Below are 14293 nucleotides of genomic sequence, written 5' to 3'. Positions count from 1 at the left end.
GTTGACTGTCTCACAAATCCATTTCAACTCTGGCATGGTGTTTACATGGTGTGGGCCTCCCCCACATTCTCTGAATTACTTTTGCATCCCAAAGATCTGCTAGTTGTTAGGTTAATTAACAACTACAAATTATCTCTTGTGTAGCTGGCTGGGGGCGGGGGCAGAAATAAGAGAACCAGTTGGAGTTGATGGGCATGAGAAAAAGCAAGATGCAGAGAAATGTAGTAAATATTGTTCTGAGAGCCAGCACCAACTTGATAAACTGAATGACCCTTCCTCCATCACAGGAAAACAAGGAGGGATGCCAACTGGGAAAGGTCTAAAGCAGCTAATTTGAATTTTATATCTGCTTGCCAATGATCTGAAGCAAGAGTAGATAGAGTTGACGGTGTTCAGGTAAAGTGTTTTACCTTCATTTTGTAGATGCTGGTGTAGAAAATATCATAAGGCCAGCAGGGGAACCCACATCACCTTTTGGGAGACCGTGGAGCCATACAAGTGCTGACAGAAGTTTGGAGGCAAAAGCCACAAGTTTTCTTTTTGCAACTAGACATTGTTTATCTGCACAAGCCTGAATTAAAACCTTCAAATGCTCCTGCCTACTATAATGACATTCAATACAAAATACAAATGTTCACAATAAATCATTTTATTACTCATGCTCCAAGTTACCATTAATACAACCACAAGCCTATGAGACAAGTTTTAAAGGATTTTGGGTATTTAAGTACTTCATGAATTTATGCTTTAGACCTGAAAGCACAACCATTCTGCTAGTTCTTTTAAAAGCACATCTTGCATGTATGAATAATTGACTTAAAACCGTAAAATCTAGAAGAATTAGGCAATTCAGCCCATCGAATCTGCTCTGCAGTTCCATCACGGCTGATTATTATCCCTCTAAACCCCATTCTCCTGCCTTCTCCCCGTAAGCTCTGACACGCTGACTGATCAAGAACACATCAGCCTCCTGTTTAAATATACTCATGACTCGGCCTCCACAGCTGTCTGTGGCAATGAATTTCACATATTCACTACCATCTGGTCCAAGACTCCCCCACTATAGAATACATTCTCTCTACATCTACTCTAGACCTTTCAATATTCGGCAAGTTTCAAAGAGATCCTCCCTTATTCTTCTAAACTCCAGTAAGTAGACGTCCAGAGCCATCAAATACTGCTCATACAACACCTTCATTCCTGGAATCATTCTCATGAACCACTTCTGGACCCTCTCCAATGCCAGCATATCTTTCCTCAGCTAAGAGGCCCAAAACTACTCACAATACTTCAAGTGTGGTCTGACCTATGCTTTATAAAGCCTCAGCATTACATCCTTGCTCCTATACAGTGGTGCTAGAAAGTTTGTGAACCATGTAGAATTTTCACTTTTTCTGCATAAATATGACCTAAAATGTGATCAGATCTTCACACATCCTAAAACTAGATAAAGAGAACTTAATTAAATAAATAACCAAAAAACATTGTACTTGCTCATTTATTTATTTATTGATTGAGCAAAATAAGCCAATATTACAGGTATCTGTTGGGAAAAAGTAGGTGAAGGAGTCCCCGAAGTTGAATGACTCAGCGTCGGTGCCTCCATTACTATGAGAATGGCCTTGGTTGCAGTTGAAGAACCAGATTTTACACCTGGTCACGTCACTCCAAGAATGACCCAGGCATTGTCAGCTGGTTCTGCCCAAGGAGTATCGGAGGATGGCACTGAAATCACTTCATGATGATTCTGGATATTCGGTGCCAGTAAAACCGGTCTCTGAGCAATCCATAAGTCTTTTCCACCCCCAAATTTAGTCACGTCCTCATGACGTTGAGATAATTCGCCAACCTTTCCAGCAAAACACAAAGCCTGCACCGCCATTTATTATGATCATGGCTGATCCTCCAACTCAGAACCCCGCCCCAGCCTTCCCTCCATACCCCCTGACCCCCGTAGCCACAAGGGCCATATCTAACTCCCTCTTAAATATAGCCATTGAACTGGCCTCAACTGTTTCCTGTGGCAGAGAATTCCACAGGTTCACCACTCTCTGTGTGAAGAAGTTTTTCCTAATCTCGGTCCTAAAAGGCTTCCCCTCTATCCTCAAACTGTGGCCTCTCGTTCTGGACTTCCCCAACATCGGGAACAATCTTCCTGCATCTAGCCTGTCCAATCCCTTTAGGATCTTATACGTTTCAATCAGATCCCCCCTCAATCTTCTAAATTCCAACGAGTACAAGCCCAGTTCATCCAGTCTTTCTTCATATGAAAGTCCTGCCATCCCAGGAATCAATCTGGTGAACCTTCTTTGTACTCCCTCTATGGCAAGGATGTCTTTCCTCAGATTAGGGGGCCAAAACTGCACACAATACTCCAGGTGCAGTCTCACCAAGGCCTTGTACAACTGCAGTAGTACCTCCCTGCTCCTGTACTCGAATCCTCTCGCTATAAATGCCAGCATACCATTCGCCTTTTTCACCGCCTGCTGTACCTGCATGCCCACTTTCAATGACTGGTGAATAATGACACCCAGGTCTCGTTGCACCTCCCCTTTTCCTAATCGGTCACCATTCAGATAATAATCTGTTTTCTTATTTTTGCCACCAAAGTGGATAACTTCACATTTATCCACATTAAATTGCATCTGCCATGAATTTGCCCACTCACCCAACCTATCCAAGTCACCCTGCATCCTCTTAGCATCCTCCTCACAGCTAACACTGCCACCCAGCTTCGTGTCATCCGCAAACTTAGAGATGCTGCATTTAATTCCCTCATCCAAGTCATTAATATATATTGTAAACAACTGGGGTCCCAGCACTAAGCCTTGCGGTACCGCACTAGTCACCGCCTGCCATTCTGAAAAGGTCCCGTTTATTCCCACTCTTTGCTTCCTGTCTGCTAACCAATTCTCCACCCACACCAATACCTTACCCCCAATACCGTGTGCTTTAAGTTTGCACACTAATCTCCTGTGTGGGACCTTGTCAAAAGCCTTTTGAAAATTCAAATATACCACATCCACTGGTTCTCCCCTATCCACTCTACTAGTTACATCCTCAAAAAATTCTATGAGATTCGTCAGACATGATTTTCCTTTCACAAATCCATGCTGACTTTGTTATGGTGCCCAACGGTGACTCCTTTGCTTGCATCTTCAAAAACAGTCCTATTTGTATCTTCAATATCTCTAATTTTCCCTTTCAAGGTTCTTTTGAAGACCCTGACCTGGAGTTACACACTGACTATGGTTCTTTGCGGGAATGGGACCTGCTCTTGGGGTTCCACAATTGGCCGCTATTCAGCATGCCAAAGTCTCGGCCTAAGATTTCGGCACGGTTTCAGAAGCCTAGGATCTCGAGTAACTGGAGACGGGCGAATCAAGGGTTGGTGCCGCCACAGGAGATCCGTGTGTCGTTGGGGGAGTTGGAACATCTACTGTATGCCTGGGGAGCCGGGATCCTTGCAATCTCCAGGCACAGAGCTCTAAAAAAGTGACGTAACGGACTTTTAACATCGTAATCCAGTGAGTTGTTTGTTGTCTCCCCGTGTGCTGGAAAATGGAATTCTCCCTTATTAGGAGAGAGAGAGCGAGCCTGCAGCATGTCAAATTATTGGGTGAACAATGTAGTCTTTGAGGTAACTGCAAGTCTATGTCTTTGCTATTGCTTTGCTCACACTTGAGTGCTGGTAGCGGGTGTACTTTATTTTTTCCGGTGTGGCGGGGGGGGAGGGGATTGTTGCTCGCTGCCGCTTACGCGTGGCAGGGAGGGGAGCTGGAGGAACTTTGGGGTTCTAATATTTAACTGTCGTTCATTCTTTGGTGCACTCCTCTGCTTTCATAGAAAAAGCATTTCAGGATGTATATTGTACACATTTCTCTGACATTAAATGAACCTTTGAACTTTTGAACTTCTGGGGTAATGCTGTCTGCAAAAGCTGTTTGGAGTCAGGTGTTTCAACCAATAAGATGAAACTGGAGGTGTGAGTTGTAAAGGTGCCCTGCACTATAAAAAAAGACACAAAGTCAGGTTGCTGATAGAGCCTGCTCTTCTCAAGGAAGATATGTTTATCTGCTCCATGCCTCCATGAAACAATTTTCTGAGGAACTTAGAAGAATTGTAGAGATGCATGAAGCTAGAAAAGGCTACATGGTCCACAGCAAGAGAAAATGCCAAAGGGAGAAAATTCAGTACTGTTGCTACTCTCCCTAGGAGTGGGCATCCTGCAAAAATCACACCAAGAGCACAACATGAAAAAGAACCCAAGGGTGACAGCAAAAGACCTGCAGAAATCTTTAGAATTTGCTCATGTGCCCACTATAAGAAAAACACTGAACAAGAATGGTGTTCACGGAAGGGCACCATGGGGGAAACCACTGCTCTCCAAAAAAAAAAATTGCTGCACCTCTCTTTTGCAAAAGACAATTTGAATGTTTAACAACACTTCTGGGACAATGTTCTATGGACAGATGAGGCAAAAGTTGAACATTTTGGCAGCAATGCACATTGCTGTTTAGGTCCCTCTGCAGCCTCCCTTCTTCCTTAATACTATCTGCCCTCCCAACTACTTTGCATCATCTGCAAACTTAGCCAAAAAGCCATCAATTCAATCATCCAAATTATTGATATACGATGTGAAAAGAAGTGGTCTTAACACCAACAACTGCGGTACACAGCTAGTCACCGGCAGCCAGCTTGGAAGTGCTTTATAAATATTGCCAACTGATGTGAAAAAAATTGGCATTTACTGGACATTTTAAACACAAGGTCTATTACTATACAATTTTAAAACCAAATAACTATTGAAAAATAGATTCCATTGATTCTATTGGTACACTTGGATTTACTGTGTATGCCTGCAAAAATGATTCTGAGAGTCGTATTATGGTGACATATGTACTTCGACAATAAATTTACTTTGAACTTAACTAATCCATTACCTAGCAGTTTCCTACTCCCTTTTTTCCCCATTTGTATTACTAAAAACAAAGTCTGAACTCGAAAGAATAGAGAAATAGGAATGAAAAAATTTTATTGACCTCTAATGATAACTTTTTAGCATAGCTGTTGATGAAGCCCTACATGGGCAGGCCCATTCACACGTAAATACCATCAAAACAGCTGAGGCTGAAGTATGTGGTGTAAAAGTCAAACTTTGATTGAGCTGAAAATAAATTCAGCTAAAGGATGACTGGCTGCAAAAAGCAATAATTTTGAATGTCTCAGACAAAACCAACTGATTTAAGGGTTGAAACAAAGATTTTAAAATAATGAAGAACACTAATTAACACTTTGGAACAAGTTTAATGTAAATTTCCAAATAATTTTAGTCCCTTTCAACTATTTCTCTACTTCCATGCTAATTCTCCAGTTCTTTCCATTTATTCATTTTTATTCTATCACTAAAGGGTGGTGGTGAACCTCCTCCTTGAACTACTCAGTGCTGCTGGTAAAAGTACCACTACCATGCTCTTAGGTCTGGAATTATAAAATTTGCAGTGTCATGCTGGGGGTGGGGGAGGTGGAGTTGGCAGAAGCAGTGATATATTTTCACATCTTGCTGATTGCAAAATTCCTTTATACCTGCTGGCCTTGCTTTTCTTAAGATGTAGAGACTGTATGCCTAAGTCTAGGTGTTGACAGTAGTCCAGAAAAGCTTCTGAAATATTGAAGCTCTTAACCTTCTCGAACTTTGCACAACTGATATAACAGGTGTGTGCACTGTCCACCCCCACCTCCCCTGCCCCCAATCTTCCAGAAGGGAGTTTGATTGAGAAAAAGACTGTTGTCGTGATACAATGCCACTAGGCTATCTCTGTCCTATATTCAGACACATCATTATTTGACATTGAGCCCATGACAATGGTATCATCTACAAACTTGTAGATGGAGTTGAGAATCTGGCCACACAGTTACGAGTGCTTAAGAGTAAAGTAGGAGACTAGGGCTATAGCCTTGTGGGGTACCAGTGTTCAATACAATTAAGACAGAGGTGCTGCTGCCTATCCTTACTGATCGTTGGTTGTTGGTCAGAAAGCAAGGATTCAGTTGCAAAGTGAAATGTTGTGTCCCAGACCTGTGACCTTGCTTGGAATTTTAGTACTGAAAGTACAAGATAGTCAATAAACAATAGTATCACATTGGTGCCTTTAGGCACCATAAGCTCCACAGATGCACGTAGGGGCAGGGAAATAATTCCCGCCATTAACCTTTTCTCAGCTGTCTGAAAGTTGCCTGAGAGGCTGGATCTGATATGTGCTATAAAAATTCTCTCAAAGCACTTCATTATGGTTGATGCCAGATTCATCACACAGGGGTCATTAAGACATATAACTATTTTTCTTAGGTACCAGGATGATAGTGGTCTTCTTAAAGCAGATGGGAATCTCAGATTGCAGTAGGGAGCAGTTAAAAATGTCTGCGACATATCCCCATCAAGTTTAGGTGCACTGAAGGCTGTCAGGGTAGGTGATGACATTCCATTCTCCTTCTGGTCAAAATATGATAGAATCATGAATATCATCATGAAGGAATGCACTATTCTCAGGAATGATACCTATCGACTCTAATATACATTTATTCCTTTAGAGATACAGTGTGGAACAAGCATTTCCGGCCCAGTGGGCCACATCACCCAGCAATGCACCTATTTAACCCTAGCTTAATCACAGGACAATTTACAATGGCCAATTAACCTACAAAATGGTTTATCTTAAGACAGTGGGAGGAAACCAAAATACCCAGAGAAAGCCCACATGTTCACAAGGAGAACATATATACTCCTTACAGACTGCAGCAGGATTTAAATCCCGGTAGCTGGTGCTGTAAAGTTTTACGCTAACAGGTATAGTACCATGCCACCTCCTTTTTTAGGCTTTTGGAAACAAGTGAAGAGAAACACTGGGGGGGGGGAGGGAATAGCATTGAAAATTAGGCATAAAGCAGTACAAGGATAGGAGGGGAGGTTGGTGGGGTGAAAGACACACAAAATAGGGCAACATTAAAGAAAAAGGAGGGACCGGTGCTATCATGGGTAAGGATTGCTGTACTTATATCCCTGACGAATCCTCAAATATTACTGATCAAACTAAACACATAACCCAAGAGATCCAGAAAATTCAAGATGTTGGTAGTAAGTTACACAGTTTTGGGACCAGTAAGGCAAGGGGATGGCCCTGGCCCTTTAATATATTCGGGACTTCTGGGGGGGGGGGGTGTTCTTGCATTTCGGAAGTCTTACTGTATTAATTGCAATCATTGTCTGCATCTTACGGTGCCTTTGGCCGTGTTTTATGTCATGCCATAAAAGTAATAGTCTGTTATAACATGTTATCATAAAATGATAAAAAAGGAGGGAATGATGAAGTTGTAAGGGAATTGGGATAGTAAGGGGTTAATAATTTCCTCAAAAATGTACTCTGTCAGCGTGACTGAGTGGTGTCTGCCTGGCAGAATTGTCTGGTAAACTGCTTCTCTGTTTTAATCAAGGACGGAGCTGTCTGATTCTGTAAAGTACCAGATGTGTGTGTGTGTCTGATAAAAACTCCTAGGCTGACTACTCCTTTCTCACACCCTCTGTACCTTGTAGTTCCACAACTAAGAACCAGAAAACAACTCTACATGTGGATAATGATGGTCTCTTTGAACTGTATAAATGTTGCTGTATGTAACCTGCTGATAGAGATCCAATGCGAGCCCCCAGGGGGAGAGGAGCTCTGTCCCTCTGGTGTTCGGCTCCGCATGCCTCTTGCTGGCTGAGTTCGAACAAATAAACTGGTGAAAAGAATAAAGTAAAGAACTGTTTGTGGTGTAGTTATTGGTCTGGCAAATTTAAGTTCACAGTTAACTCAAACAAGAGAAAATCTGCAGATGCTGGAATTCTAAGCAACACACTCAAAATGCTGGAGGAACTCAGCAGGCCAAGCAGCATCTATGGAAAAGAGTACAGATGACATTTTGGACTGAGATCCTTCAGCAGAACTGGACAAAAATAAATGAGGAGTCCGCGTTAGAAGTTGTGGGGAGGGGGAGAGAGAAACACAAGGTGATAGGTGAAACCTGGAAGGGTGGGGGAGGGAGGGATGAAGTAAAGAGTTGGGAAGTTGATTGGTGAAAGAGATACAGAGCTGGAGAAGGGGGGAATCTATTAGAAGAGGACAGGAGGCCATGGAAGTAAGAAAAGTGGGAAAAACACCAGAAGGAGGCGATGAACAGGCAAAGAGATAAAGTGCGAGGGGGAAAAGGGGATGGGGAATTGGGAAGGAGAAGGGGGGCCATTACCAGAAATTCAAGAAATCCATGTTCATGCCCTCAGGTTGGAGGCTACACAGATGGAATACAAGGTGTTGCTCCTCCAATCTGAGTGTGGCCTTGTCGCAGCTGTACAGGGGCTATGGATTAACATGTTGGAATGGGAATGGGAAGTGGAATTAAAATGGGTAGCCACTGGGAGATCCTGCTTCTTCCGCATTAGGAGCGCAAGTGGTCGGCAAAGCAGTCTCCTAATCTACGTCAGGTCTCACTGACATACAAGAGTCCACACCAAAAGCACGAGATACAGTAGGAGACCACAACAGATTCACAGGTGAAGTGTTGCCTCACCTGGAAGGACTTCTTGGGGACCTGAATGGTAGTGAGGGAGGTGGTGTAGGGGCAGATGTAGCACTGGTTCTGCTTGCAACGGTAACTGCCAGGAGGATCAGTGTGGAGGAGGAAAAGAAGTACTTTGTGGTGGGATCTCGTTGGAGATGGCCGAAGTTATGGAGAGTTATGTGCTGGATGAGGAGGCTGGTAGGGTGGCAGGATGATGGAGTGAGGGCAGACGTGTGCAAAATGGAAGAAATGTAGTTGAAGGCAGTGTTGATGGTGGAGGAAGGGAAGCCCCCTTCTTTGAAGGCAGACATCTCCTTCGTTCTGGAATTAAAAGCCTCATCCTGAGAGCAGCAACAGCAGAGACGGAGGTATTCAGAGAATGGGGTGGCATTTTTACAAGCAACAGGGTGGAAAGGGGTGTAGTCCAGGTAGCTGTGAGAGTTAGTGGATTTTTAATAGACATAGGTGCATAAGTTGTCTCCAGAGAAAAAGACAGAGAGATCAAGAAAGGGGAGGGAGGTGTCGGAAATTGACCAGGTAAATATTTGAGGGCAGGGTGGAAGTTGGAGGCAAAGTAGATGAAGTCAACGAACCTCTGGTATTGCCACCCCCACCATTCCCCATCCTCATTTCCCTCTCACACCTCACCTCCTTGCCTGCCTATCGCCTCCTCTGATGCTCCTCCCCCTTTTCTTCCTTCCATGGTCTTCTGCCCTCTCCTATTAGATTACCCCTTCTTCAGCCCTGTATCCCTTCCGTCAATGAACTTCCCAATTCTTTACTTCACCCCTCAGCCCGGTACTGGTTTCACCCATCACCTTCTGTTTCTCTCTCCCCTCCTCCTATCTTCTAACTGACTCATCTTTTTTTGCCCAGTTCTGCTGAAGGGTCTCGGCCCAAAACATCAACTGTACTCTTTTCCATAGCTGCTGCCTGGTCTGCTAAGCTCCTTAACTTCCTTGTCTTCTGTGCATATTTGGCTATGACCACCTTCATTTACATTCAACCTTTCTTATGAACTTTTCAATAACAAAACTTCTCGATTATGCACCTTTCAAATGACATCTGAATGTACAAAGCATGACATTTCAATTTTCGGAAAATATTTTGCTGGGTTTTGATTAAAACACATTGATAAGAATCTCAGTCATTTTTTTATATGGGATATAAGAGAAAATAGATGAACAGCAGAGAAGGACTAACCTTGAGTTTTCAGGAATTTACTTTTACTTTACAGATCACTACTGTAACACTGGAGAATGATCAATGGCATAACATGTATTTTTTAGCTCACAACTACTTATTAGTTAAAATGAAGATGGAAATAATGTGCTTGATTTGATTGATTTGTGTCAGTGCATGTGTCTTACAACTAGTGTATCAAGTATATTGTAATTCCAACTGTATTCCTGCACTACTAATATACAAGCTGACTAATGGTTTAGGAGCACAACTGGAGACAGATGGTTATGCAAAATAAAACCTTCAAGAAATCTTCCAAACAGATGCTGAAATAGATAAGTAAATAATACAGATATTCAAAACTAAGCAACTGGAAAACAATGAACATGGGGAAGACTGCACAAAATGTTGACTTTTTCAACATGTCATACAAAAGCTGCATTCAAGTTTGTGGATTTTTGGGTGCCAAGAAACAAACTCTTATTGGCAACAGTTTCGCAAACCATGACCAACAATCAAATGCACTCTGTGCTGACATTACTGCACGATAAACAAATATTTATGAAATTATTTATTTAATAAATGAAAAGTATACTCAAAATACTCTGCCGGTTAGGCAGCGTCTGCAGGGGGAGAAAGAGTTTCATGAAAGGGGCAAGTAAGGAAAGAACGCACAGAATATTAATTGCAGGATGGAAACAAAAGGGAGTGCAGTAAGACTTGTTATTTCAGCCTCTTGAGGATAACTATTTGGAAGTGTTGATTATTGAAATAAACTATTAGGAAAAACTGAAAAAAAGGATTAATCAACGCTTGAAAAGATAGAGCTAGTCAACATGGTTTTGTTGGTGGACAATCCCGTCCTGACCAATTTGAGCTTTTGGTAGTAGAAGCAAAATGTACTGATGAGGGCAGCACATTTATTTTCGTCAACATGGACTTCAAGCAAGGCCTTTGAGAAACTCCCACAAGGGAGACTGGCACAAAAAGTTAGAGCCCACAGGATTAAAGGGAAGTTGACAAATTGGATCCATATTTGGTTTAGTAATTTGAGGTAAACTGTTGGTGAAGGGTTGATTTTGAGATTGGAAATATCTAACCAGTAATGTAACACCAGCATCAATGCTGCAACCACAACATTGAACCACATGTCACATACATAAAGAAATCAGGTGTGAATATAGGAGGTATGATAAGTCAATTTGAAGTCATGAAAATTGGTGGAATTGTGGATCGTGAAGAGAATGTGCTTGGGTTACAATATTAATTATTGGGTTGGTAAGCTGTGCAGAAAAATTGCAAATTAAATGTAATCCTGTGATGCACTTTGGCATGTCTACAAAGATCAGGACATATTCCATGAGTGACAGGGCCTCAGTGAGCACTGAGAAATAGATGGACTTTGTCATACAAGTCCATACATAGATCATTAAAGATGGAAGCACAGGTAGATAAGGCTAAGGCAACACTTGCCTTATTAGCTGGGGTACAAAATATGAAAGTATGGATTTCACTGTACAGCTTGATAAAACACTGGTTAGGCCCCAGGTGGGATATCATGTATAGTTGTGATGGATATTCACTTTCCAGGCCACGAAGGGTTTTCTTTTGACCTCAGGTTTTTAGCACAGCAGCAGAAACTGTTTAAGGGTCAGAGGTTTGTTATTCACCAAGATAAATTCCTCAGCTGAGTAGCAGAAATTGCCCAGGGTTCATGTTTGGTGTCCAATAAATTAAACTTTTAACTAGTAGTCTTTGATCACTGCCTTGACTTCTACGCAGTACACTTTACTCACCCACTTAACTTAATCAAGAGAAACAACAGGGTCCACATTGGCCGAGTAAAATTATGACCAAATCAAGAGAAATCCAAGTTGGCCAAATTAAACATTCCATCTGCATGGTCTGATACTGTATTTGAAAAACAACACATGCCAATGATGTTAATAGAAAAAAAAAGTATAAATATAAGGCAGTCAGGGTTGGGAGAGATGACAGAGAGAAGACACAGATCATTCCTCGGGCTCAGTTTCTGCAATGACAATTTGATGTATCTTTCTAATTTATAAAAAAGTTTTTAATCCTTTAAATTATTAATCTGTCAATAATTACTCAGAAATTAAATGTGCTTCTCTTAAAAATAAGCTGTGTTTAATCTATTTTCTTTAGCTGGAAGTAACTCCATTGTGGGAGGGTACCCACTGCTCAAAATAGTGATCATTGACAGCTTGACCCTTTCAGGAAGAGGCTAAAGCAGTGAAGTAAACTAGTACTTAAAGTGTAGGCTGATACAATATAATCTCTCTAAAGTGAGGGTACTTGTACCAGGGGGCTTAAAGTCTTGACTTGACTTAGCGCTCTTAACAGGTGCACTCAATTTCAGTGCTTGGTCACCATGCCAAAAGCAGGAAGCAACTGCAATGGAGGGGTTTACCAGGATGTTAACTGCAACATTCCATTCTAGGTATGAGGAAAGACCACATTAGCTTGGTTAATTTTCCTTGGAGCAGAGGATGCTGAGGGGTGAAGGGTGGGGGGTACACAAAATGAGGGCCAAAAACAGGTAGGACATGGAGAAACTTCTCCCTTTACCAAGATATCTCAAGACCAGAGGACATAGGATTTAGGTGATAAGTACGGAGATAAGAAGATTGTTTTAAACCCTGCCTGGTGAAGGTAGTGGGAGACAGATATTATCACAGTATTTTAGAAGCATCTGAATGAGTACTTATAATAATAATAAAAAAAGCGATGAAGCATTAGATACGACAAATGGAATAGTGAAAGATGGGTACTTGATGGTCAGCATCTGCTTAAATCATAGCAGCCTTCAGGGAAAAGCTGGAACAGCTTCTAGCACATTCGCGAGGATTATAATTATTTGTAAACCATGAAACAAGTCATGATATTCCATTATAGAAGCAGCACAGGTGCTGTGTTAAAAGCATTTTAGGCAAGAGTCCAAAAAGAGATCACACAATTTTACATTGTGTAGTATCCAGCTGTCACAAAAACATTCATAGGCAAATACTTAACGGGTAGGAAATTGTGCAAAGTAGTAGACTTAAATGTGGTCCTTCCAATTCTCTAACCTAGTTTGCAAATTTAGTACATAGTACATTGAATGAAACCCTCTTATTGATACAGATACAGGTGAAATTGTGAAACAAGTTCTCAATTTTTTCTAAGAAGTCACAGTAATGTTAAGAACATTTTGATACTGCTGAGAAGATAAATTACTTTCTTGAATTTACAAAAAAATGCTGACAGCTGCACAGAACTGACGACAATTCACAGAGTAATTGCTCATAAATTGAGGATTCCCACATAAGCCTGTGTATACCCTTAAATACTGCTGTCCTTCACCAGCCTTTTCCAGTGTCCAACATTGGAGTCATTTTTCAGTTCTGCATCGGGGCGTAACACTAGCAATTCCTCATTATTAGGCTTGGGACATTGGGAAAATCTGCATTAGCCTCCATGCACTTTAGTAGAAAAAGCAGATGTGAAGTGCAACTTTAAAATTTTTGATTTAGTAAAATGTCTAACACCTAATCTTCAAACCATTTATATATTTTTTAAGCTATTTGGACTATTCCTCTTCTCACCCTGTCTCTTGCAAAAACGCCATCCCCTTCTCTCAATTCCTCCGTCTCCGCCGCATCTGCTCTCAGGATGAGGCTTTTCATTCTAGGACGAGGGAGATGTCTTCCTTTTTTAAAGAAAGGGGCTTCCCTTCCTCCACTATCAACTCTGCTCTTAAACACATCTCCCCCATTTCACGTACATCTGCTCTCACTCCATCCTCCCACCACCCCACTAGGAATAGGCTTCCCCTGGTCCTCACCTACCACCCCACCAGCCTCCGGGTCCAACATATTATTCTCCGTAACTTCCGCCACCTCCAACAGGATCCCACCACAAAGCACATCTTTCCCTCCCCCCCCCTCTGCATTCCGCAGGGATCGCTCCCTGTACAACTCCCTTGTCCATTTGTCCCCCCCATCCCTCCCCACTGATCTCCCTCCTGGCACTTATCCGTGTAAGCGGAACAAGTGCTACACATGCCCTTACACTTCTTCCCTTACCACCATTCAGGGCCCCAAACAGTCCTTCCAGGTGAGGCAACACTTCACCTGTGAGTCGACTGGGGTGATATACTGCGTCCGGTGCTCCCGATGTGGCCTTTTATATATTGGCGAGACCCGACGCTGACTGGGAGACCGCTTTGCTGAACATCTACGCTCTGTCCGCCAGAGAAAGCAGGATCTCCCAGTGGCCACACATTTTAATTCCATATCCCATTCCCATTCTGACATGTCTGTCCACGGCCTCCTCTACTGTGGAGATGAAGCCACACTCAGGTTGGAGGAACAACACCTTATATTCCGTCTGGGTAGCCTCCAACCTGATGGCATGAACATCGACTTCTCTAACTTCCACTAAGGCCCCACCTCCCCCTCGTACCACACCTGTTACTTATTTTTATGCACACATTCTTTCTCTCACTCTCCTT

General features: G+C 42.3%; 1 protein-coding gene across 3 annotated transcripts in view; it reads right to left on the bottom strand.

Moving 5' to 3' along the window:
• sugt1 (SGT1 homolog, MIS12 kinetochore complex assembly cochaperone) overlaps nt 1-14293 on the bottom strand; it is a 190013-nt gene that overhangs the window by 90640 nt on the left and 85080 nt on the right. The window lies entirely within an intron of this gene.

Source organism: Mobula hypostoma, chromosome 7 (assembly GCF_963921235.1).
Source record: "Mobula hypostoma chromosome 7, sMobHyp1.1, whole genome shotgun sequence".
NCBI lineage: Eukaryota > Metazoa > Chordata > Chondrichthyes > Myliobatiformes > Myliobatidae > Mobula > Mobula hypostoma.
This window is presented reverse-complemented; position numbering and strand designations above follow the sequence as displayed.